The following is a 27,734-nucleotide window of genomic DNA, read 5'->3' on the forward strand; positions in this document are numbered from 1 at the left end:
TTTACTATTTTAAATGATCACTTTACTTAGAGAAGGAGCAGGGGTCTGTGCTGGCTATAGTGCCACCCCCTCACACACACGAATACCCATAATTTGGGCTTCAGAATGGGTTGGAGACACAGTCAGCATGAAAGTGGAACCAATGATCAGAACAAAACCGAGTGATATACTGTATGCCCTTGGTCCCCTGAGAAATAAAATACTTTTTTTAAATATCTTTTTTTTTTAAATAACTTTTTTAAAGAAAATTAAGAAATTAAGGCTTGAGATGCATGCAGAAAGCACAACCTACTTGCTCAAAATTGTTTATTCAGATCTTGCCATATTGAACCTGTCTACCCTAATAACTTATGTCTGTAATTGGTGATACTGAAAGGTACCTTCTAATCATGGTGCTGCAGCCTCCTTGCTTCCTCCCACACATAGAAAATCTAATATAAAAATGCAATACTGAGGAGTTTTGGAAAGCGTCATGTTCATATTCAATTCTGTTTCAGACATTTGAATGTGATTGTTGATTGAGGAAGATGATAAAGGGCAAGTTATATAAGTCAGGCTTCAAGAAATATACTCCTACTGACCTTATCTCTTATCTCCCCCAAAAAAAGGGGAAGGAAGGAGGGACGGCACTAATATGTAGTATTTTGGTCTCAAAATCTTGTCTCAGATAAACAGGCTGTATATGTACTTGTTAAAACAAATAGGGGAGAATAGCGCCAAGTAGCCATAAAGTGTAGTAAAAACAAATCTATTGCATTCGCAAGTGTATATAATGCAAAAAATGATCCCTTTCAGATAAGCATTCATTCCAGCTAGTTTTTCTACAGGTATATTCAGGACAAAATGGAGTTGATTTCCTATAACTGGAGAATACAAAATCTGGTGCAGTTGTGCATGGTAGCTAATCAGCTTCTAACTACAGCTTGTTCAATTAAAGTGTTACTAACATCACAACAGTAAAATCGGACTGTATATGCAGTAAAGCATGCTTGTTATACTCACTGTGCAGCCTAAGGGGTTATTTCTGTGCATTGTGCAAAAAGGCTGTTTGATCCTGCCTTCTCTGATCCTCCCCTTCCACAGCCCTTAATCCATCTCCTGATAAGACAGAGCCTTTGGAGTCACACTGCACATGCTCAGTTTGGTGTGTATTGCTAGAGAGTTTTTTTTTTTTGGATGTGATCAGCAAAAGGCCAATTAGCACTGTCCAAGCAGAAGGGAAGGTGTCCTTCAGCCTCATAGGACAGCCAGGGGAGAATAAAAACTCCTCCTACAAGCTGTAACCAGACACTGATAGAAGTCATTAGACTGCTGTATTTTGCTGATGAGAAAAGGTATTTAGCAGTTTATATTTACCAAAATATTTGCATTTCCATGTTCTGTGTACAGTGGGGGACCAGATATAGTGAATGGGGGGTCCTGGGTGTAGTAACACTTTACGTTTTGAAGACAAAAAAAAACCTGGAAACTGATTTCTATGCAGAGCTGCACCAGAGTTTGCACTCTCCAACCCCTCTGTGTCTGGGTTAACAACATCTAGAGCATGGATGGATGGATGAGCTCATCAAGCCGATCCATCCATCTATGCTCTGGATGCTGTTACTCACAGATATGCTTTGACACATATACACTTGTGAGTGAAATAGCTTTATTTTTACTTGCATTTTCAATAAATTAACTTTCCATTTCTCAACCTTTTTCAGCCAAGTCACCCTTGAAAATTCTGCACAATCTTAAGGCACCCGACTCTAAAATGTAAAAAACTGAACTAACACTTTTACATAATGCAGTAACATCCACACATGTAGTACACCCAACATTAGAGGCGATTTATTCTTCCAAAGCAAATCTACTGTTGCACACCGGTACTGACTATTATTTTAGTATTTCTCCCTTAGCTAATGTGACCCCAGGGGCCAGGGGAGGGGCAAACAAGGATGTTGTGCAGGCGCTCAATGTCCTCCTTATCAACTGATGACATGGTCATTGGTTGTTAGGACGCCGGTGGCTGGAAGTTTGTTTTGGTGCACAATAAAAACCTGGAGCTTTGTGTAACTAAAAGGCAGTCTTGATCCACCCGCTGGTTTGTATACAATTTTTGGGCAATTTTTAGGCTTTTTTCCAAGGCACCACTAAAGAAACCTGAAGCACCCTGGGTTGAAAAAGGCTGAATTAACTTACTACACCATATATAGCTACTTGCCACCATCCTCCCCTATTGTTTCAACTACTAATATTGGTGCCCATGCCAGTGTTTGTGGAGGCACTCTTATATTAGCCATTTTTAGGCATCTTTAATAGTCTATGTTTAGTCATCCGCTACACCTTTGGGAATTTGTTTGAAGTTTGTTACTTTATTGCTACAGTCTAATATTTTCCATTTGAATTGTATCTTCCTTGGATACATTGTTCCTATCAGTTAGTGAAGATTTGACACATTATCCACTATAGCATGGGTGTTCAACCTGTGACCCTCCAGCTGTTGCGGAACTACAAGTCCCATCATGCCTCTTGGAGTCATGTTTGTACATGTCAGCCTTACTTACTTGTAGTTCTGCAAAGGCCACAGGGTGAGCACCCTTGCACTAGAGCAGTGATGGTGAACCTTGGCACCCCAGATGTTCTGGAATTACATTTCCCATGATGCTCTCCTACACTGCAGAGTGCATGAGCATCATAGGAAATGTAGTTCCAAAACATCTGGGGTGCCAAGGTTCGCTATCACTGCACTAGAGTATCCAAAAGGGGTTACCTCTTCTCTTTGTGTTCACTCCATAGTTTTTATTGAACCCTTACCCTTGAACAACTGATATCATTGGGTTGTGAGCCATTTACATTTTTTCTTGTTTCTTGTATACTTCTTTATCTGTGCTTACATCGGTATGGCTGCTCGAAACATATACTGGTTGGAATGTATGTGGACAATATGTCTGTTTCCATGCAGACCTTTTATGATGGATCACTGTCTAAGTATGGGAACACCCACAGACCTTTACAGCTCTCCAATAGTTGTAGTCTTTGCTGAACAGAGAACTTTGGTTTTGTTGAAAAAACCCTATGAAAAGCCACTTTTCTTGAGGTGTGTATTTAATTAAAATTTAAGAAGGTTCGGGCAGTAAAATATTTGTGCTATAACTCCTAGTCCTAGTGTAAATGTAATCATTTTATGTCTATCAAAAAAAAACAATGTACAATTTCTATAGCATTTAAGTAATATTGTCAATTTTCAGTGTGTTCCCTACATCTGTTGTCCCCATTAGAGCGCCATCTCATATCAGATGTTGCCTTCTGCATGCCCCTTTATGTCAGGTGTCCCCTTTAGAGTACCCCCTTCCATCAATTGTCCCCATCCAAGTGCCTCTATACTTTCTAGCGCCACACAGGTAGGCGGCTGCAGGTCTGGACAGAGAAGTTTTCACTTTCATCCCTATGTGATGCAGGGGGCAGGGCATGCACAGAACGTCATTGGTTGATAGGACACTGGCAGTCCTAAGAACCAATTACTGAAGAGGAGGGGGGAGGACCTGCTGTGGGGGCTAGCTAGCTGGTGGCCCACATAGAACTGTCACTTGTTCTGGGACTGGACTGCAGTCTGCCATTTAATGTAGTTTTGTAAAGTGCTAAGGAAACTGCTGGCGCTATATAAATCCTGTATAATATTAATAATATTATTAATGCCTGTCTTAGACAATAATAGTATTCTCCTCGTCAAATTGGTTCCCTTGCCTATCAGGCTCTATTGACAGGTGAGAGGTGCAGTGCTGGATGCAGATGTTGCGTTCGTGTTGTAGATTCCCTGTGTAAAATCCATTAAAAACAATTCTAGGAAATGCTGAAAAGTTAGTAGTGGCTGTCATATACAAAATTTCCCACTGGAATGAGTGAAAGTATTTTCAGAGCGGGTTGTTGATTGTAATGTTCTGCATTAATCAGTGCTGAGAATGGAGTGTAAGCAACTGTCAGCAGCAGTGGGACATTTGCTGCACAAACATCCTGGGTAAATGAACAGACTTCTACTTAGAGATATTTACAGGGAGGTATAGGGAACATACAGTATCCCTAAAAGATAGGCCCGTTTGCAAATTGATGTGCAGCCGTGACTAAAAGTTTTGAGAATGACACAAATATTATATTTTACAAAGTCTGCTGCTTCAGTGTTTTTGGATCTTTTTGTCAGATGTTACTATGGTATACTGAAGTATAATTACCAGCATTTTATAAGTGTCAAAAGCTTTTATTGATAATGACAACGTTTATAGGAGTAGTCGATATTTGCAGTGGTGACCTTTCTTTTTCAAGACCTCTGCAATTCACTCTGGCATGCTGTCAATCAACTTCTGGGCCACATTCTGACTGATGGCAGTCCACTCTTGCATAATCAATGCTTGGAGTTTGTCAGAATTTGTTGGGTTTTTGTGTTCACCCGCCTCTTAAGGATTGATCAATGGGAGTTCTCAATAGGTTTAAGGTCTGGGGAGTTTCCTGGCCATGGACCCCAAAGATTTTCCCTGCTTTGTTCCCCAAGCCACTTAGCTATCACTTTTGCCTTATAGTAAGGTGTTCCATCATGCTGGAAAAGGCATTGTTCATCACCAAACTGTTCTTGGATGGTGTGGAGAAGTTGCTTTCAGAGAATGTTTTTGTAAAATCCTTCATGTAGTCTTCTTAGGCAAGATTGTGAGTGAGCCCACTCCCTTGGCTGAGAAGCAACACCACACACGAATGGTCTCAGGATGCTTTACTGTTGACATGACACAGGGCTGTTGGTAGCGCTCACCTTTTTTTCTCTGGACAAGGTTTTTTCCAGTTTCCCCAAAAAGTCGGAAAGGGGATTCATCAGAGAAAATGGCTTTACCCCAGTCCTCATCAGTCCAATCGATGTACCTTTTGCAGAATATCAATCTGTCCCTGATATTTTTTCTGGAGAGAAGTGGCTTCTTTTCTGACCTTCTTGACACCAGGCCATCCTCCAAAAGTCTTTACTCACTGTGCATGCAGATGCACTCACACCTGCCTGCTGCCATTACTGAACAAGCTCTGCACTGGTGGTGCCCCAAACCCGCAGCTGAATCAACTGTAGGAGACGGTCCTGGCACTTGCTGGACTTTCTTGGGCACCCTGAAGCCCTCTTCACAAATGCAGTGGAAATGTTTTTTATGGGATTAAGTTATTTTCATGGCAAATAGGAACTTCATTCATCTGATCACTCTTCATAACATTCTAGAGTATATGCAAATTGCTATTATAAAGACTGAAGCAGCAGACTGTGAAAATAATATTTGTGTCATTCTAAAAATGTTTGGCCACAGCTGTACATGATCAAAGGGATTATCAGATATAAGTGGCAGATACTTTCTCTCACAGAATCCCACCTTGCAGTGCACATTAATGTTTAGATAGAGTACTTCTTTAAAGTGGTTACACATAACAGCTGAAATGCATTTTGTGTAGACTGAACACAATTCCAATGCGTTAGTCATATAATTTGTCAGACAATAGAAAGGACAAAGTTCCTTATTTTTTTTTTCTTATTAGGAAAATCATGACTTTAGGAGCAGAGCAAAATGCTTTTTGAGACTTTAAAGAGAACGTACTGCATTGTTTTTTTAATGATTTTTAGCTATACTGTACATGTGAAAAAAGTTCAACTTGAGGTAGGTCATTTTTTCAATGTCTATCAATTTTCTAAAAAACCAACCAGTCCCACTCTTCGTGATAACTTATGGTTCTCCTTTATTGCTTTTCTCAATGCATGTTTAAGGAGCTGATTTACTAAAGGCAAAAAGGCTGTTCATTTTGCAAGGGGAATTTTCCCTTAGCTAAGTGAATAGGGTGAAGCTCTCTTGACTTCCATCATCATGTACAAACAAAAATACTGTTTTTTTTTTTTCTTGCATGTGTTTGGGTATTCTATGCAAAGTGAATTTTGACCACATTCACTAAGCTAAGGCAAAGTTCCCTTGTAAAGTGAATAGCCTTTTTGCCTTTACTAAATCAACCTCTATGACAGGGATCCCCAAACTACGGTCCTCCAGCTGTTGCGGAACTACACATCCCATGAGGCATTGTAAAACTCTGACATTCACAGACATGGCTAGGCATGATGGGAATTGTAGTTCCTGAACAACTGGAGGGCCATAGTTTGAAGACCCCTGCTCTATAAGTTAGATGATAAAGCCAAATAAACATTGCTTTGTTTAAAAGAATAGACTCCTTATGTTGCTGAAACTTTTTTCAACAGCAGTTAGACAGGGTCATTGAAGTAGCTTATCAACCCTGGTCTTGATTTAAAGAGTAGTAAACCCACTTTTTTCATATTTTACCTACAGGTAAGCCTGTAATAAGGCTTACCTGTGAGTACTGTGAATATTTCCTAAACTTGCACTCTTTAAGAGATATTCAGAGTGCATGCAGCCATTGATGTAATCGGTGCATGTGCTCTGAAGGTCTTGCATACCGTGCCGGACTTTCAAAGCCCGTGCTGTAATTGGTGGCTCCTGCGGGAGTGACGTCATCGCCATTCATGTAGCCAGAGGGTGTGAACCCGGAAGGAAGACCGAGGTAAGATGGAAGCCCTGTCAGTGGTGACAGCATGGCGCTCGAAGGCTTCATTTTAGGGTACTAGCACATTATGACATTGCCTTGCAGGGGATTTTTTTTCTTCATCTAGGGTTTACTACCTCTATAATAAAATACAAGAAAAAGTGGAAACCTGTAGAAATGTGAAAATCCAATAAAATGATAACTACTGCAGAAATGACTTAAAATATATGCTTAGTAAAAACCACCAAGGGGCATAGCTATAAGATAGTGAATATGACATTCATTAACATGTAATTGATCTTCCCCAGTAATTTTAACACAAAGCAGGAAAGTTCCCCTGCAGTGAATAATCGGTGAATATCGCAATCACTACTTCATTAATATGCACCATATTTTTCTTTTAAAGTTGAATTCTCCCCATAACGATCTCCAGCTGTTATGGTGCAGAGAAGGACCCTTGCTTAGCTAATAAGAGTGCTAATAGTTCTTAGTTGTTTTTTTCAAAAGTTTCAAATGTCTGATAAGTTTACTTTAAAAATGTCACTTATCACAGACTCCTACCATTTGTACAGGTAAGTGAAGGCAAACAGTGAGCAATCTATGTAAAGAGCATATGGAGAACAACTGTCTCCATGTAGATTCCTGTGAAGGTAATAAGCAATAGAGGTTGCACTCTTTGCTGGGACGAGTACTCAAAGATTCAAAGACATCATATGGAGAACAACTGTCTCCATGTAGATTCCTGTGAAGGTAATAAGCAATAGAGGTTGCACTCTTTGCTGGGACGAGTACTCAAAGATTCAAAGACATCAAGGAGCGTCTTGGATGGATTACAATAGTTAGAAGTGGTCATGGATATTAGATGTTGCAGAATGCAGGTTATAATCAAAAAGCTGTGCTATACACATCACAGTATACTTTATGGCTATTGCTCAAGGAGCCTATGAACAAAGACAGAACAGAATAGTTCACCTTTAGCTTTTGATGTGTCTCTCAAAGTCTAAAATGTCTTTATTATTTATTGATTTTTTTATGGGTACCCTGCCCTCAAAGAGCTTACAAACTAAGGTCCCTAACTCACATTTATACATACACATACTAGGGCCAATTTAGACAAGAGCCAATTAACCTACCAGCATAACTTTGGAGTCTGGTAGGAAACCAGAGTACCTGGAGGAAACCTAGAAAGACATCGGGAGAACATACAAACTCCAGGCAGGTGGTGCCGTGGATGGGTTTTGATCTGACAACTCTAGTGTTACCAGGCAGAAGTACTAACCACGTAGCCACAAAACATTGTTTAATGGCTTTTCTGCTTTTTTTGGCATCTTCTTTTCTATATATGCTGTAAATAGGCCAGTTAGGGTAATTTAATTCACATCATTGTATGTGTTTGTGGCCCTGTATTGTCATGCGTTAGGGCACGTATGGCAACAAATATTAACCTGTGTTGTGTTAAGGCAGCCTATTCATTTTAATGGGCTGTCTAACACAACAAAACTCACTAAAAAAGACAGTGGACATTCCTAGGCAGGGTGTATTTGCATGCAGACTGCATTAGGTAAAGCCATATGTGATGCTGACCCTCTATGTTTGAAATAACTGATACCCAATAAATTAATGGAATGGGCCAAGGATAATAAGGCTGAGATGGAAAGAGTTAGATGATGATAAGTGTCCTTCAGCCAGGAAATGAGATGGGCTATTTATTTTAAGTTTCAAATGCACACTGTATGAAGTCCAGAGTGTACAGTGAAATCAGACTAACTATTTTCAGTACAGGAGAGGAGACTGTGCAACTGTACAGAACTGTAGGCAAGGTTGGAGTTCAGCTTTAAAACCACAGCTCTATCTGGTCAGCAGGGAAAACCAGTATAAATGGCAGGGGACACAGGACATCGATACTTTCAGATGTGCTGGCTTCCCATTGGACTGCAGGGCATCATTTCCCTTGAACTGAGTGAAGTTCAGGGGTGCAGAAAGCAGGAAAGGTAAGTATTCCCGATCGTCTTTAGCGCTAAACTTTGGGAAAAGCCAATATTGTCTAAATAAAGAGGCATGTGTATCTTGCAATGCTTTGTGTATTTCTTGTAGATCTGTTTGTAGCACACCCCCAAAGCAGCCGCAAGTAGAATGGGATCCCCCACCCTGCACAGCCAGGCACACCGAAATTCCACAGTCAAAGTCCAGTGCTTTGTTTCTTTTTGTTTTATTGAGGGATTAAAACTTTTGTATAGGGATTGGGAAATTATGGGATGCCTACTTGACATCAAACAACTCCAGGGACATCTTCAGACATATACAGTCTATTTACACTCCTCTCTTTCTCCAGCACACATGCTTACAGAACTGCAGCTGGCACACAGTTTTGAAAATCTGACAAAAAGCACTCAATCAGATTGTAGCAACAGCCTGTTATAGTCAGGAATCAGAGGCCCCTTTAGGTGTGTAGCCACCCTTACATTCCTGTGGTTACTGATCCCAGCACCACCTTTTCTGGCCTGGCTGCAGCTACCCCTTTTCACTAGCCCTCCTGCCTTACTTCTCCCACAGTCCTCCAGACTAACACTCACCAGCCCACCCGACTGACTCTCAGGAGACCTCCTGGACATGGTAACCTGCTCCTGCTGTCCTCTCACATGCTCCCATGCTGCCAGGAAAAAACTCCTCCATGTGTTGTAAAGGATCCCTCCAGCACCCCCCCCCCCCAGACTAGGGGGCACCTTCAAAAGCCACAACAGCCTCCTCAGCACTCCATCTTCCACCAGACTGCTCTTTGCTGGCAGGACCCATGAGTACCTATGAGGTGGTCTGCACTCTGCAAACCCATTTTGCTAGGGATTGACTGGGGCCCTCATCAATACTCCTAGATTCCACCCCACTGCATCTGTAAGGTTCTCCAAGGTTCCAGAAAACAGGGGGAGTTACCATAGATGCTGCTTGCTAAGTCACCCAGCCTCCCTGAGTCACTTAGCCCCGACCCAGGTTCAACCCAGGCCTGGCTCTAAGCCAGGCCAATTTTTTCTAGACTAATAACTAACTATGTACATCTAATCTAGCACACTAGAGGGTGTTATACTGTATATAAAATAATCTTGGTTGAAACTTTGCCTTCATGCAGAAGCTTCCTGTAATAAAGACCAATCACTGATGATCCCTCTCCTTGTGCAGAGTGAATGGTCTTATCTCCACCCCCTCCTGTAGTTTTCTGCAGGCAGTCTGCAGTGGGTGGGACCTTCAGGGTCCCTCCCACAGCTCTGCTCCCTGCACATGTTATGTGCAGCACAGTGATGATGTTACTGCTACTTTTGCAATGTAATATCTAAAGTAGCAACTGCGTTTGATGCACACACAAAGTGGATTTATATCATTTTTGGCCAATGAGGAATATTTTTGAATGAAAGTTTTTGTGCCTGGAATTAAGCTTTAAAGACACTTGTTTGTTTAAAAGCAGAAATCCTCAAACTACGGCCCTCCAGCTTTTGCAGAACTACACATCCCATGAGGCATTGTACAACTCTGACAATCACAGATATGACTAGGCATGATGGGAATTGTAGTTCCTGAACAACTGGAGGGCCATAGTTTGAAGACCCCTGGTTTAAAAGCTTTACTTATATGACATGGTTGCTATAAAAATGGTTATGGTTTCCTTATGACATTGCTACCAGATGGTATTTTTCTCAGCGTGTTACTTCTAGTTTACTATCTCCTAATAATAAGTTGTATTTATTGCATTACAGTTGGTTGTCACAGCTGCTGTACATGAATTTTGTCAGGTATATTTCTCCCAGCTTATACTGCTATTAAACACGTGTTAAACAACTGGGCTATGCAGCTACAACATTTGAATGATATTAATTGCATTTCTCATGGTGCTTTACAGCTGCGGAACATGAATTATATTAATGAGAAGGATTACACCTAATACACATGAATGATATTACTCCCTTGTTTGCACAGCTTCTCAAGGTGAATTCTATTAACTGCATTACTTCAGGGTTATAGTTACTAAACAGGAATTGTATTACTACAGAAAAGATTTGGTCAATGTATCATTCAAGGCAACCGGAATAGCATGTCATTCTTTATTACAGAACACGGGATTATGAGACAAGGTCTTGATCTTTCAGATATTAAAGACTTCTTAATTAAGAGTGCAAGGTGAAGGGGATTTCTATTGTGTACAAGTTGGCAGCTGAGTGAAGATTTTAATTAAATATCTATCTTAACTCCCTGGTGATGACATTAGGGCTCAGAGTTCCGCACTCTGGTATATTGGTCCGAGCAATGTGTATTTCACTCATAAACCTTTCAATACAATTCCAATGTATTAGCTAGTATGTATTAAAAAAAAAGTCAATGATTTATTGAAGCAGGTCATAAACTTGTCACATTTCTTTCATCTGACATTACCTTGCAAATGGTAACCTTGACATTTCTCTCCGCCAGAATCTGTGTAATGCAATCTACAACCACATATATTGAGCTAAGTCTATTACATGATTGGTACTAGTTGCAGGGGACCACAAGGGGCTACAGGTGTCTTTCCACCCCCCCCCCCCACTCCCCCCATTCCGAAATAACTGCACCTCTAAGAAGGAAAATGAAAGAAAGAAATCCAAAACCATAGGAGTTTTTCACTTTGGGCAAAAGCTAAAGCTGAACGCCAACTTTTTTTTCACTAGAAGTGAATGGAATGATCAGTCCCAGCATAGATCATACCTCTGTACCATGTTGCTCTGTTGTCTTTAGATCCTCTGATATTCTGGGTTTAGTTGAAGCTTTGTAACACGTGACATTCTGTATAGTCTGGTTGTAGACTGAGAGCCTTATAGCCACTTCCTGCTGCATCTCTAGCCTAAGACACACCCCTCTGTAGTCTTTTAGCCTCTGCAAATGATGTAACTTCCTTCACAGCTCTTATGGTGGGTGGGATTGATAACATCCTAATTAGCATTCAATCTTGCCCAGTCACACCTAGAGGAAGAGTCCAAACCTTCCAAGTCCCTCCTCACAGGTCACACCCTCCTAGAGCCTGAACCCTCCCCGAAACTACAGAGGCACAAAAACTGATGGGACATGTAGTATTAGGACTGATAAAGGAAGGAAAGAGGAAGTAAGAGAACTTCAAAATTCAGCCAGAGTGACATCACAGACACAGAAACCTGCCTTTTACAGCTAAAATAGGTAAGATACAGATAAAATGACACTGTTGTTGTGATTAATTTTCATGCACAATGCATCTGTTGTTTCGGGGAGGAAAAAAATCTAATTTTACTGGGATATATATATTGAGGTTGATATACTAGAGAGTGCAAAATCTGGTGCAGTTCTGCTTAGAAACCAATCAGCTTCCAGGTATTTTTGTCAATGCTTAATTGAAAAAAAACTGAAGTTAGAATCTGATTGGCTGCAATGCTCAATGCACCACATTTTTTGCATTCTCCACTTTTAGTAAAACAACCCCATAGTGTTCTAATCTTCTTGTTTTTTTTTTTTTGTATTTTTATTGTATATTTTTTATAGCAACAATACATTCTACAGCACTTTGCAGAGTAGGCAGATTGTTCCTGTTAATCTCTCCCCTACCCGCCAAAGGACAGGTCCCCACTGCAGCTGTACAGACCTTATACAAGGACCAGCATTTGATCACAGTGGGTTTGCCTACCAGTATTTTTGGATTGTGGATGGGAAACTGAAGGGACCAGAGGAAAACCTCATGCAAACAGTACCCCCAGTCAGAACTAAATTCAAGACATGCCTTGCTTTGTACAGGGTTATATTGAAAGTTAAAATGCAGATTTAAAGAGGAACTGCACTCCCCAATATGTTTTTCTTATACTTCTCCTCTTACTTCATCTGATGGGTTGTCCTAAAAAATCATGCCTACGTTCCCAGTAAATCCAGCCCTATCCTTCTGTGATCCATCAATCTGTTGCTACGTGCTGGGTCCCGCTTTGCCAGTTTTCTTTCTGATGTCATCAGTAGCCAGCTATCTTTTCCTGGTTCAGGTAACTGTCCTCGGTCCTCAGTCCTCTACCCGCTGTTTTGAAGTTGATACCTCCAGGGAAATGTGACTTGCATATCTCAGGGGGCTTTAGGGGTGGAGGAGATATCATTCTTACCAATGCGAAAATGGAAGTTGGGAGTGAGATAAAGTGTAAGAAAAAAAGGGTAAACAAAAAATTCTGGGGGATGTCGGTAGAAGAAAGCAGTTTGTATAAGTGAAGGTCTGCTTTAAGTTTGATGCCAGCTGAAGAGTTTTTAAAACCCAACATTTCATATTCCTGCTATGTACCTGCTGTACCATGTACTTGAATGAAAAAGTGTCCTGTTCCTTTGTATTGCTCCCTTTGTGTGAAATTCTTTGTGTTCCTGCCAGTCCCTCTGCCTTCCTATCATACACTGACCACACTAAGCAGGAGAACACATCACGGTCAGTTCTCTAGCTGTGCTGGGAACTCATTCTGCTCTCCTCCGATGATCAGATTTGTTCTGACATCCCCCCCCCCCACACGCATAGCTTTCACTGGGAAGTTTAGTGTACTGTTGCTTCTCCTTCCCCAGCTGTTATGCAGCTGAGAACAGAGGGAATGTGGTCACTTAGGCCCCTTTCACACTGACTGAGTCTGCAAGTGGATCCACCCGCTCAGCAGGGGATCTCTCTGCTGATCCCCCCTGAGCAGGCAGATGACAGCCTGCTGATGTAGAGCAGGCACAGACAAAGCCCGCTGGTCTCCATGGACTTTCAGATGGAAACGTTTCCATCTGACTGTCATCTGATCCGATCCCTTGGACAGATGGGAACAGATGCCTATCTGTTTGTTTTTAGTGGACAAGATTGGATCAGATGTTGAGGGGTGTCCATAGAGGGCAATGGGTGGTCTGATCGGATGCACGCGAATAACTGACAGGCGATCCCGATTGGTCCATCAGTGTAAAAGGGGCCGTATAAAAGGGTAAAAAAAAGTATTTATATGTTTTTTTTTTATATCCGATTACAATCATTTTCATTGGTTCTCGGCAAAATGGAAATTATTTATTTTTGCTTACACTGAGTAAAGGCTGCAATGACGTTTATAAATTATTGTACAGGCAACCCTGATTGACATGGTCCCATTTAGCATAGATTCATTTTTCCACGAGTATACTGTACATATACTCGTACTCTGGATAATTTCATTTCATTTGACAGTTAAATAGAAAACAAAAAAACACGCAAAACTGAAAATAGAACAACAAGGCATGTCTCATATTTTAATGCAGTAATGTTTTATATTTGTCTCCTAGAACACAACCCTCATGATAATTTGGGGGAATTCCTGGATATATTTATATAGCACACACATGTTTCGCGATACTATAGAGAACATTAAAATATTAACATGTTCCTGTACCACTGTAATGCCATACAATCAAATAAATACAGAGACATACACTAGTCTTAATTTGTGAATTAGGTGGATTAACATGCCAAACACAGGAAAATCATGCTCCATGCGGTGAGGAGGTATATTCACATATACAGTACCTTGAAAGAATGTTTTAAGAGAGTATGTACTAACCTTTCCAGTATGCACCAGTATTTCAACACATGTGTAGTATATCCTATCAGGAATAATTCTGAATACATATATCTGCTGTGTTTATTTTCACCAATGATTGGTAATATAATATGGGTTTGTTGTATTTTTTATAAGTAAGGAGCAAATATACCCGACTCCATCCAAATACAGCCTAACAAAGTAATGGTGCCTTGGTATTGTAAAGTTATAAAACTGTTTATATTTTAAACAAAGAAGTAAAAAAAAAAAAAGAAGGAAAGGAGAAGGTACTGAGGCTTCCAATAAATCTGCTTTTGGATTCCTGTGGTAGTATAAAAGAATAGGATTCCTGAACTGAGACATTGCACTCCACCCGCTCTCCCAAATGAATTGGAATCCAGTGCATTGTAGGGAAGTGAGCCATCCCCGGCTGCACAGCACATTGTGGCTTGGTTTCTAATATAAGTTAATAAGAATCATTCTTTAGTATGAATTATATTGTCGGCAGGCCGCATGTTGATCTTCATCTGCTAGACAGGCACCAGTTAGAAATAAGCAGTACGCATTGTTTTTTTTTAAGGATTTTAATGCCATCACAAAGCATGTGTGTATTTATATTATATTTTTTTGCAGAATCCCACTGATAACATTAGAAAAAAAACATTTTCTTTTTGATTACCGGCATTGGTGTAATTCACAATTTCTGTCTTTTGACAGCAATGAAGCATGAGGCAGTGACTAAATGTATCGAACATTTTCATTCATGGGGGACATGCTCACAAAGGGACTGTAAGTTCACAAACAGTTTTACAAGTTACACTTCCACCCATGGTCCACCACAGAAATACTAAAAAAGGATGTGGACTCTTCAACCTTCTTTCTTTGCTGCACCCTCTCAGACCATTCTTCTGCAAGTTGTGGCTTCTGGCTTTCCCCAACACAAGACATTTAGGCCACACACATACACACACACACACACACACACACACACACAATGCATGCACTGCATTTTTTCTGAACTCTGTACAAACTAGCTCAGGCTCTAGTCCAGGTTCCAAGACACTGTGGACCAACACAGACTAACCTTCCCACCTTTCCCATGATTCGAAGGACTACAAGTTATAATAGATTCTTTTAGACCTACAGCCACACCTAAGATAAAGAAAGGAAACCCGCACTATGGAGATGTAAGGAAATGAAAGGGCTGCAGCCTCCCTAAAATATAGCAATGCTATATCTAATTATTGAGTGTATAAAGGGATAGGGAATTGGCGCTGCCCAAGGGGGTAATAATAAATAAATAAATATTTTGTAGACTCTTGGATATATAAGTATATATCTCTTAAAACCTCAAATTATTCATAACCATAATATATATAAATATAAAGTGACTGGTGTTATGGAAGTGATATAGTGCTGTGTGATAAATAAAATCAATAAGCATATATATAAAAACACAAAGGAATCAATTTATGTGTTTTTTATATATATTTTTATTGATTTTATTTATTACACAGCACTATATCACTTCCATAACACCAGTCACTTTATATTTATATATATATTATGGTTATGAATAGTTTTAGGTTTTAAGAGATATATACTTGTATATCCAAGAGTCTACAAAATACTTATTTATTTATTATTACCCCCTTGGGCAGCGCCAATTCCCTATCCTTTTATACACTCTACAGCCACACCTATTGGGGTAAGAAAGAAGATTCAGCTAAACTTGTCTATATACTATATCACCTTTCTACAATACAGTTACACTCTAAAGAGAAGTCCGGAATATTCGCACATAGTAGGCGCACATAGTAGTCAATTATCTGCTAATTCAAAGAACCAATACAAGGCGTATTGTTTTCCATACTATGCTTTTTCCTTTATAGTGTATTGCCACTTTTTGACTCAAATTTGACAAACACTCACTATACAGTAAGTTTTTTATGTGTTCCCATTCACTAAGCATACCTAAACAAAAATATTATATACATGCTTCTGTTGCCTTGAATAGATGGCGATGTGCATGTAAGAGACAGACAGGGACAGTTTTAGCCTACAATACAGAAACCAAGCCTTGATATCTTTAACTCTTTGTTAAGGAAGAAAGAATTCAAATCAGGTTGGCAAGTGAAAGTGAAATCTGCCATCACAGTACAGACATGGTTAATTATGGTAAGCATAACTTCCCACAGCTCCCTGCTTAACTTACCTAGAAGTGAAAGTTCACCAAGATCTTTTAGCAAGAAAAAGCAATTTAAAATGTAAGCAGCAGTTTTTAAATATTTCCTTACATGTAACTATGTGAATGAGAACAAATATAAGGTAGGTGCTATCCCAATTTAGCTGCAAAAGTGGATGTACACTTTAAGGCTTTAATCTCCTGATGTTCTGTCGGAGATGCTGATCCTTGGTTTAGTATGGCGAAGGATGGATGATATGTTATTTCTTAATGGGCATGTCGCTATTGCCATTTTGTACTAAAGAGATTTCCTGTCTTCCAAGAATGCTAGGGCCAATAGGTTTTCACCATAATCCTTAGCTAGGAGAATAGAAATCTTTGAATTTGGGTGGCACTGATCTGCCATGTTACACAGGTAACTAAAAGAGGCTTGTTTGGCTCGTAGTTGTCCACAAATCTGTCTACCAGCAATACATACGTACACATGCATGATTGCACTGAAGCTATCCCACCTATTAGGATCTAGGGAGTAAACTGGTAAAACTGGTGCACAGGAGGTAACTAAAATAAAGATCATTTACAGTAAAAAGTTTGCTGGCAGTAATGGGATGACTGCCATAGTAACACAAGGAAAACATGGGTTTTGGAGATGAAGTGACCTGATTTAAATTCTCCTGCTTTTCTTCCCATCAAGTACAGAAGATGTTGCTTCCTATTCATCTAGTCAGCGTAGGCATAGTGGAACACAGTGCTATCCATACTCTGGTTAGTGCAGATGACTGTGCTATCAGTGTCTGATCTTTATGTTTTGTCCTTGCGTGTGGTTGATAATATGCTTCCCTAACAGGTATGCTCCCTGACCATAACCAGTGCTCTCCTCTTCAGTACTGTATAATGCAGCTTACTAATGGATTAGTTTCCCATACCAGCCAATCAGATTACCTGCTTGAAAATGAAACTTACATGGTTCATATACTTTCACTCCAAATTTTGTACATGGGCTCCACTGGGAGTTCTGCTTATCTTTGCAGGAGTGAAAAAGGTTTTAACTGAGACTGCCCCTGTGACACTCAAACTATTATTACCATGGCATCTCACCTGTAACAGGTTTAAAATGTTGAGGGCGCCATAGTAATATTTTGTACCAGGGTCATGTACGGCTGGCCTTGAAGGCCTGTCTAATATGCAATGAGCATGGGGCAGACAGGATCACCCTTAAATACTATAATTAATATTACTTAAATAAATAGACACACACCATCTGTTTGGATAAAAAACTTTATAGGCCGCGGCTGTTTATTATTTGTTATTATAACAAGCATAAATACTGTAACATACCCGATCACCACGATCCAGGCGGTAAATAAATAAAATACAAGATAAAATGTATCCAACTCCAAGTCATAAATATACATGTCCCCCTTTGCATCATACAAAGGTGACCCACAAATAATAAACTTTGGCTGCGACAGCCAAGGGAAGGGGGGGGGGGAAGAAATAGCTTCTTCTTGATTCTTCTGAGGTGGTCTGAAGAATAGGCGGCAGTGAGCCCCCTTAAATAGCCCTAAAAGGGGACCAGCCTAAACCAGTTAGCCCTTTTAGGTGGGAAATTCAAGCGGGAAGCGGGATAGAGGACCCAAATCTCCCCAGATACAAATCGGGCGGGAAGAGACAGGGGACCACCTAATCTCCCCAGATACAAGCCCTTTGAGCGGGAAAACCGATAGCCTTTGAAAGCCAGGTCAAAAGTTAATTTGACCCTTGCCTCACAGACCATACCTATCTAAATAACTATAACCTAATACCCTATTCTGCCCTGTCACTACCCCATAAGGAAAAATGGAAGGCATAGTTATGCCCTTTTTCCTTTTATTCTTCGAGGCTTTCCAGTTCTAAAAATAAAATGGTAAACCCCTCAATTTCGACCTATGCCAGAGCTTTATTGTGCTGAAGAACATGGTGTAGGTCTAAGATTCTAACAGACCCCACTTAGTTTACATTTCATCACATAGCAGTCTAAAGCCCCGTACACACGTACCGATTGTCGGCCGTAAATATTCGGCTGACGACCGATCGGCCGATTGTAGGCTTGTTAGTATGATGCTTCCGACAGCCGACAGCGCATTTTCGGCCGAACAGAATCTGTCGTGCAGACTTTAAAATATTTGTTGGCCGTCACTAGAACGGCCGATTGTTCGCCAGTCAGTACAGAATTCGGCCGACAAAGAGCAGATTTGCAAGACTGGGCATGCTCAGAAAAGAAAAAACACACGGAAAGTTAACCATCACATGACATCACTTCTGCAGTCGGCTGTTGTTGGCCGACAAAATTCGTGTGCAGTCTTTTGCAGTTTTCAACAGACATGACAGCCTGGACAAAAGACGGCCGATCGTTCGGCCGACGATCAGTACGTGTGTACGGGACTTTACTTGATACCTAGCCTGTTACGTCACAGAAGTCTCTTTCCAGATAGAGCATCTCATTCCATTTACATGAATATACCTACTGTTTGTTTACCTGGCTTTCTGAGGTGCGTTGTGTGTTTCAGTAAAACAAATGTCTTATTTATTGTAAATTGTAATCAGACCGAAGAATTTGAGGTAATGTGAGCTGTGCATGCTCTGATTTTGGCCTGTGATTAAACGATACCGAGTGCTGTACATAAATACACAATCATGTACCAAAAGCAAATAAATGGTGGACATTTGCTTATTTATATCCGGCTGTATGCTTGAGGCCTAAACAGCAGGAAGCTTTACTCCTTGATCCAGTTTCAGACTTTCTTTGTTGCGCATATATTACTGTATGTGGAATTGGAAATGTTTCATTTGTTTGCATTTTTTTTTTAAGAATCACGGTATTATCTTTGTTTTAAGGGAGAACCCTGGTCTACACAGAACTGCTATACAGTAAACCCCCGCTCCATCGCGGTTCAGTTTTTGCGGTCCCGGTATATTGCGGTTTTTTTTGTAATGTTATTTTACTATAAAAATCATTAAAAATGAAATATTTTTTTGTTTTCCATAGCTCTTGCTATGTCTCTCAGTATCTTTTATGTGTTTAAATGATTTTCTATTGTTTTAAAAGTGTGTTTAAAGACCTTAAAATGCTTTTACACGTACAGTGACAGTAAAAAAACATGTCTACAATGCATTTTAATAGGGTTTTTCTATTTTGCGGATTTTCACTTTTCGCGGCTGGGTCCAGAACGTAACCCCCGCAATGGAGTGGGGTTTACTGTATCTAGTTGGCACAGCTGTGTACATCTCTAGATATAAGCAGGTTTTTCTCCTTTTTTAAAGGGTATTATTTGCCAGAAAAACAATCACAGCAACATCCACACTGTGGAGTGGATTTACTAAGGGGAAATAGACTGGAAGTACATGTGCACTTATTTTCCCCAGAACTAAGTAAATGTGTTTAAGCTTCAGTTTGTAAAGAATACCCTGGATACATTCGGAAGTGAGTAATAATCTAGTGGAAAAATCGGATCGATCAAGTATTGCCACTCTCTAAGCTGACTTATGAGGCCAGGTATTGCCCTCAAAGGTTTGATCAGATTTGGGGTCAATGGGTAGAGCTCTTCGATACCTGGGAATTGCCTGAAATGTAGTTTGGTGTTTTTCACCTTATTTTGTACCTTGCTTTCTCCTAAGACAGGACACAATATGCCCATTGGCCTCTGGAGTATTTCTTCCAGATATGTGTGTGATATGGTGGGTCATCTTGCTTATAGAATATATAGCCCAATTATTATTATTATTATTAATATTATTATTATATCTTGTATTACAATATGTTGGACTACTTACCCTGCGGACTGTTGACAGTAGGTGATGTTTAAGTTCCTGCTACAGTTCTTTTATTCTTGGTTTTATAAGACTTGATTTTGCATTGCTCGGACTTTCAGTTTTGTGGTACCTGTATCATTACAAAGTTCCCTCTTTGATAGGGTACATGCACTTGTTAACCTCATTAGCTGTATAAGCCCACAGGGCGTAGGGGGATAATTTAATCTATGTTTATCTCAATCTGCACCAGGAAAAATATGTAAACTGATACATTCGCAATAAAGGCGGTATATATATATATATATATATATATATATATATATATATATAGATATAAAGAATACCCGATCAGGTGCAAGGAAAATTGTAAAAAAGCAACATTTTTGTTTGCACGTGATTGATTGATGGAAATCGCCGGAGCTTCAGAACATTTATTAAGTTTCTGGAAAAATTAGTGCAACTGTGCAAGTGCACAATTTATTTGCCTTTAGTAAACCCACCCGTGTCTCTTAGTTTCATGTGGTCACTAGGGGTCTGTCTTCAGAATTCTGGTCATACACATGGCAATGTTCTGCCAAGTTCAACCACCTTCACCCAGTTTTGTATTACAAAAGACAATTTATTGGCTCAAGATGACCTTTCTCTGACAGTTTATATGTCATTTTAATATATTTTTTTGTCACTTTTGCTATTGTTAGCAGTAAACGTGTCAGAAAGTGTTTAGTAAAAACCCATCATCAGTCATGTCTCTGACTAAAAAGAATTCCCTTGTTTGTTGGCTACTCTTATTGGACAGGGCTTTGGCTGTTGTTGGGGCTTGGACCTGAAGTCAGGAAAGTCAAGTTTAAAAAGGGAAGTCAAAGTTACCCCCTTTTCCAGAAAGGCACAAAAAGGAGAGTTTATGGTTAACAAAGGTAATAGGTAATGCGTACATGCCTTTTTCATATGTTCCACGAGCATCTGGCCATTGTTGCATCTTCCATGTTACATTGTTATTAACGACTGTATCCTTTTCGCGTGTATGTTCACAATTTTTAATAAAATGTTATAAAAAAACAAAAAAAACAAAAACAAAGGTAATAGGTAATGCATACATGCCTTTTTCATATGTTCCACGAGCATCTGGCTATTGTTGCATCTTCCATGTTACGTTGTTATTAACGACTGTATCCTTTTCACGTGTATGTTCACAATTTTCAATAAAATTAAAAAAAAAAAAACAAAGGTAATAGCAGGCCTGTTTTGGTGTCTGCTTTTAGGCAGGCCTTGACAAGTATAATGGTTAACAGTTTCACTTGTAATATGCTTATTTCCTGATCTCGCAAACCACATCAGAAATATTTTCCACTAATTTAAGATAATGGAAATTAGGGGAGCTGTGTTTTCTTCAAATATAGTCAGTTGTTATATGGATAAAGGCATGGGCAGAGTTTTTTGGGCAGGTTTGTTTAAAGCTGTTGGTTGTAACTGTAAAGAGAACCTGTCACTTTGGAGTTTTTTCAGGATTTTTTTAAATACAGTCTTTAATTATTAATTAAATCATAAAGCTGTTACCTCACTAAAGAAATGGCACACATACGGTATATACTAATCCTTGTACCCAGGTAATATGTCTGAATTATGCCACAAGTGAGAATCTCAAAGAAGCAAAAAAAACATCCAGACAGTAACAATACAAAAGTAAAATGCGTAGATTACTTTTTATGCTTTCTGCATATTGAATATAGACACAGAGAACTTTACCTAAACTTACCGTAAAGGAGAATTTCATTAAAAAAGTAAACTTCATAGCAACCAGCTACTGTGGAGACAATAAAAAAGTATGTAATCTAGATCGCAGCTTACAGAGTGCAGCAGTCAGGATGTATGTAACATACAACAAAGCGCAGTGGTTAGGCAAATGTCCTTTTGTACTCTGTTCACTGTGCCATTCATTACATATTCCTCATCCTTTAACACTATTATGTGATATACTGTATATTATGTAGAGCTCATTTAGCAAACCAGCAACAGACAATGAACATTTTGGTTAGGAGTATATAATGTACAGCACAGTTCACGAAGTACAGCAGTCAGCCGTATGTAGCGTACAACAAGGCTTACAAAGTGCAATAATTCGTTCTATGTAACATATAGCACAGCATATAGAGTGTGTAACTGTATATACAGCTGTGCTATACTTTATATACTGCTGAGCACTGCAGTCTGTATTCTGTTACATGTTACATAGTCCAGACTGCTGCAATCAATAAGCTGTCCTATACGTTACATACCCTTGACCAAAGTGAAATTTTTTTAACAGTTTCTGGTTGATAAATGGTCCCCACATAACATACATAATAGTATTTTGATTGCAGGGCTAAGAATGATGTTTTTTACAATACAGCATGCAGAGTACAACAGTCAACAGTTGTAATGTGCTGCTGTCAGGGAGAGCGAGAGTGCCCCTTATATTGGTGTCATTGGTATCAGGGTAAGAATGCCCTTTACTGGTTTCAGAGGGAGAAGCATGCCACAGTGTTGGTGTTCAGTGATCAGTTACATAAAAGATGGGAGACTCCTTGCCCTGGGCCACCAGCTTTGGCTCTGCCAAGTGATATAAGGACTGGAAATCTACAAACGCCTACAGTGAATCCGGAAAGTATTCACAGCGCTTCGCATTTTTCCACATTTTGTTATGTTACAGCCTTATTCAAAAATTGATTAAATTCATTATTTTCCTCAAAATTCTACAAACAATATCTCATAATAACAACGGGAAAGAAATTTGTTTGAAATCTTTGCAAACGTTTTAAAAAAAAAAACATGTACATAATTATTCACAGCCTTTGCTCAATACTTTGTTGAAGCACCTTTGGCACCAATTACAGCCTCAAGTCTTTTTGAGTATGATGCTACAAGCATGGCACACCTATTTTTGGGCAGTTTCTCCCTTTCTTATTTGCTGGACATCTCCAGCTCCCATCAGGTTGGATGGGGAACATCGGTGCACACCCATTTTCAGATCTCCCCAGAGATGTGAATTAGGGTTTAAGTCTGGGCCCTGGCTGGGCCACTCAAGGACATTCACAGAGTTGTCCCATAGCCACTCCTTTGTAATCTTGGCTGTGTGCTTAGGGTTATTGTCCTGTTGGAAGATGAACCTTCACCCTAGTCTTAGGTCCAGAGCGTTCTACAGCATGTTTTCATCAAGGATGTCTCTGTACATTGCTGCATTCATTTTTCCCTCAATCCTGACTAGTCTCCCAGTTCCTGCCACTGAAAACCTCCCCACGGCATGATGCTGCCACCACCATGCTTCACTGTAGGGATGGTATTGGCCAGGTGATGAGCGGTACCTGGTTTCCTCCAAACGTGACGCTTGCCATTTAAGCCTAAGAGTTCAATCTTTGTTTCATCAGACCAGAGAATTTTGTTTCTCATGGTCTGAGAGTGCTTCAGGTGTCTTTTGGCTCTTTTTAACTCCAGGTGGGTGGTCATGTGCCTTTTAATGAGGAGCAGCTTCTGTCTGGCCACTCTACCATATGCGTCTTAATTGGTGGAGTGCTGCAGAGATGGTTGTTCATCTGGAAGGTTCTCCTCTCTCCACAGAGAAATGCTGGAGCTCTGTCAGAGTGACCATCGGGTTCTTGGACACCTCCGTCACTAAGGCCCTTCTCTCCTGATTGCTCAGTTTGGGCGGGCGGCCCAATCTGTGAAGAGTTCTGGTGGTTCCAAACTTCTTCCATTTACAGATGATGGAGGCCACGTGCTCATTGGGACCTTCAATGCTGCAGAAATTTTTCAGTACCCTTTCCAAGATCTGTGCCTCGATACAATCCTGTCTTGGAGGTCCACAGACCATCCTTGGACTTCATGGCTTGGTTTGTGCTCTGACATGCACTAGTAACTGTGGGACCTTATATAGACAGATGTGTGCCTTTCCAAATCATGTTCAATCAACTGAATTTACCACAGGTGGACTCCAATCAAGTTGTAGAATCTTAACCTCCCTGGCGGTATGATTATGTCTGGAATTACATACCAAAAGCGGTACAATTCTTTTCATGGAAATTTGGCGTTATGTATTATAGGCCTATAATTCTTAGTAATTACTGACTTAAACCTGACCAAAACAAGACTCTAGTGGACATCCCAGATGTGATAAATTTGAAACACAAACGCATGAATTATAATCGAATCAATAATATTATTTTATTATTTAATATATAATATATATAATAAAATTATATTATTGATTAGATTATAATTCATGCATTATATATTATATATAGATATATGTGTGTGTGTGTATATATATATATATATATATATATATATATATATATATATATATACACATATATATATATATATATAATATATAACGCATGAATTATAATAGAATCAATAATATAATTTTATATATATATATATATATATATATATATATATATGTGTGTGTGTGTGCATATTATATATATATACATATATATATATATATATATATATATATATATATATATATATATATATATATGCATATATATATATATATACGCATATATATATATATATATATATATATGCATATATATATATACGCATAAATATATATATATATATATATATATATATATATATACCGGTGTGTATATATATATATGCATATATATATATATATATATATATATATATATATGCATATATATATATATATATATATATATATATATATATGCATATATATATATATATAATATAAAGTGTGTTTTGTGTAACGTTTTTTTTTTTTTTTTTTTAATTTCCCTCCCTAGTTCCGCTCCCATGCAGCATTGCTGCTGCAGGGAACGGAACTAGGAAGTGATCGTACCGACGGAGGGACGGAGGAGCGGCGGGACTCTCGGCTGGCGGTCGCAGCAATGAGAGATCATCGCTGGATCGCCAGGAGAAGGTAAGAGAAGCTCCGCTGCGCTCTCTGCAATCCACCCCGAGCGTGACTCGGGGTTACCGCTCCTGATATGAAAAATCAACCCCGAGTCACGCTCGGGATTACCGCTAAGGTGGTTAAGGATGATCAGTCGAAATAGGATGCACTGGAGCTCAATTTTGAGTACCATGGCAAAGGCTGTGAATACCTATGTAGATGTGTTTTTTTTACGTTTTTTTATTTTTAATACATTTGCAATGATTTCAAACAAACTTCTTTCATGCTGTCATTATGGGGAATTGTTTGTAGAATTCTGAGGAAAATAATGAATTTATTACATTTTGAAATAAGGCTGTAACATAATAAAATGTGGAAAAAGTGAAGCGCTGTGAATACTTTCCGAACTCACTGTACCTGGTACAAATCTCAAAAAAGATTCCTAGGTTTGTCTACATAAGATACCTAAGCCACCTGAATAGGTACGTCTTAATGCATAAATGTCTTTACCAAGATGTACTTCAATCTTTATGATTCCTAACGTATCATAGAGGATAACACTGTGTAATTCTGCAGAGAAATTGTATTTACAGAGCATGCAATGACCTTATTTTTCCTTACCAGGGGTTAATGTAGCTTCAACAAAAGAGAAACCTCTGTCTCAGTTCATCCATATTCAAGGCAAAGATAGGGTTATGCTGTGTTTTTTATTACTAAGTAGTTGACAGGTTGCAGTCCTATTACTATTGGTTTTACCCATTGAGTTCTCAAATTTTTTAACGCTGCTATTAGGGATGTCTGGTGGGTTTTTTTTTTTTTTTTTTTTGCTGTCTCTAAATGCCGCTGAAAGTTAGACTAAGGGGGGGGGGATTTACTAAAACTGCAGCACACAGGATCTGGTGCAGCTGTGCACAGTAACCAATCAGCTTCTAGGTTTTATTGTCAAAGCTTAATTGAACAAGTTGCGAGTATAACTAAAGACAAAACTTTTTTTTTTGTTTTGGATAGAGTGGAGAGGGATTAGAACGCATGTCAGTTTTTACTGCTGTCTGTACCCCTGTTAGGGAGATTTACCCTCTCTATTTGTCTTGTTTACCATCATCATTGAAAGAGAAAGCAAAGAAAATCCCAAATTTTGGGTTGTCCCCAGAAAAGTAATAGAGGGTAAATCTTCCAATGGGGACACTAGTTCTGGTGACCTTTGGGAACTCCCCTAATTTGCTAGGATTTCCCCCCACTTCCTGTTTGACTATGGGACAGGAAGTGACAGAAATCTCTGCAATGGGACATAGATAATGGAAAAAAAAAATGACAGGGGTTATACCTCCCTTACTCTATCCAAAATGAAAAAAAAAAAAAAAGTTTTGCCTATAGCTGTACTTGAAGTTAGAAGCAAATTGGTTACAATGCACAGCTGTTCTAGATTCTGTATGCACAAGTTTTAGTAACTATCCCTCTGTATCTATGCACATACAGACATTTTGAGACATTAGGAAAAGGAGCATTAGAGGCAGAAAAAACAGAAACCCACTGTCAGTGTGTCCAGAAGCAGCTGCACCTTGGCAGAAAAAATGCTTGATGCGTGTAAACGCGACTCAACGCCCATTAACTCTAGGCTCGTCAAGCGCTTGAGCCTTAATTTATTTCAATGGCCAGAATTCTGACCAATGAAAATAAATAATGCCCAAAGGCATAAACGTCAAGCATTTTTGCTGCAAAAACACAGCTCAAAAGAGGCAAGACATTTAGGGGAGGTTAGCAAACGCCTTGTGTGCTTGGGGCCTAAGTGTCTTGTTAAACTAAAAGAGACACATTAAATCATACCATATGGAGTAAAACTAGAGTAAAAGCTCTATGGGTTGACTTTCTTAAACTCCAATGGCAATGTGACTGTACACATTTTATAGCAAATCCTCAACAACCACATTGTCAGACTATTTGGATTGTATATCTGGCCATCTGGATCTGGTTGTAGTAGTTTGTATTATTCGCTGCGGGAGAGAAGTGACTGATTTGCTCTCTGTTACTATTCAAGAAGGTACTATTGGCAAGTAAACATTGAAGCTGTCCTCTATTCCCCATCCTATGCTGGAAACTGGTTAACATGATACCCTCACAAGTGACTTGTAGCCAGGCAATCGCCTGGTCTACTTCTTGGATTGCTGTCAAAACTGTCTGAAAAACAAGTGCCATTTGTTTTCCTGTGCTTAGCGTTTAACGGGAAGTCAGGAGGATATATTTCCAGAATCGCTTTTTAAATAGATCCAGATGTGAGCCTCAAGCCCTGCTAGGAGAGGAGTGAGGCGTAAGAGTAAACGCACTGCCAGTGTTTAAGCTCATAGGAACTGCAGCTATTAATGTTTCCACGCAGCCAGGCAGGTTTAGCATGAATGTGATGAAAGTGGCCGGAGATGTGGAAGTGTAAATTGCCTATTAAACAGGAACTGAGTAGTATATAATCATTAGCTTGATTTGATATAAAGCAGTAAAAGTAATAGGCATCCTAAGGAGCTGTAATGATGAATATAATATTTATAAGCAAGATGGATGTTTTTGCTGTTGACAGTTCTGTTGTAAGTTTAGTGAAAACCACAGGGTTGTACTTAGCTTGGAGTGGTGCTGACTGCTACTGCTGTGCTCAGTTTCATTGAGAAATGTCACTACCATAAGGTTTAATTGAAATTACAGAAAAAAAATCAGATTGTTTATGTGGTTTGTTCAAGGGCCCCATCATCATCCTAAAATCCAGATGTCATCCTAA

General features: G+C 39.3%; 1 protein-coding gene and 1 long non-coding RNA gene across 2 annotated transcripts in view; one reads left to right on the plus strand and one right to left on the minus strand.

Annotated features, from left to right (window-relative positions):
- Positions 1 to 27,734, minus strand: part of LOC309561492 — a 465,013-nt gene that overhangs the window by 314,582 nt on the left and 122,697 nt on the right. The window lies entirely within an intron of this gene.
- The window catches only part of TGFBR3 (transforming growth factor beta receptor 3), a 318,385-nt gene that overhangs the window by 173,849 nt on the left and 116,802 nt on the right, over positions 1 to 27,734 (plus strand).

This window comes from Pelophylax lessonae (genome assembly GCF_965119305.1).
Source record: "Pelophylax lessonae genome assembly, chromosome: 8".
NCBI classification, from domain to species: domain Eukaryota; kingdom Metazoa; phylum Chordata; class Amphibia; order Anura; family Ranidae; genus Pelophylax; species Pelophylax lessonae.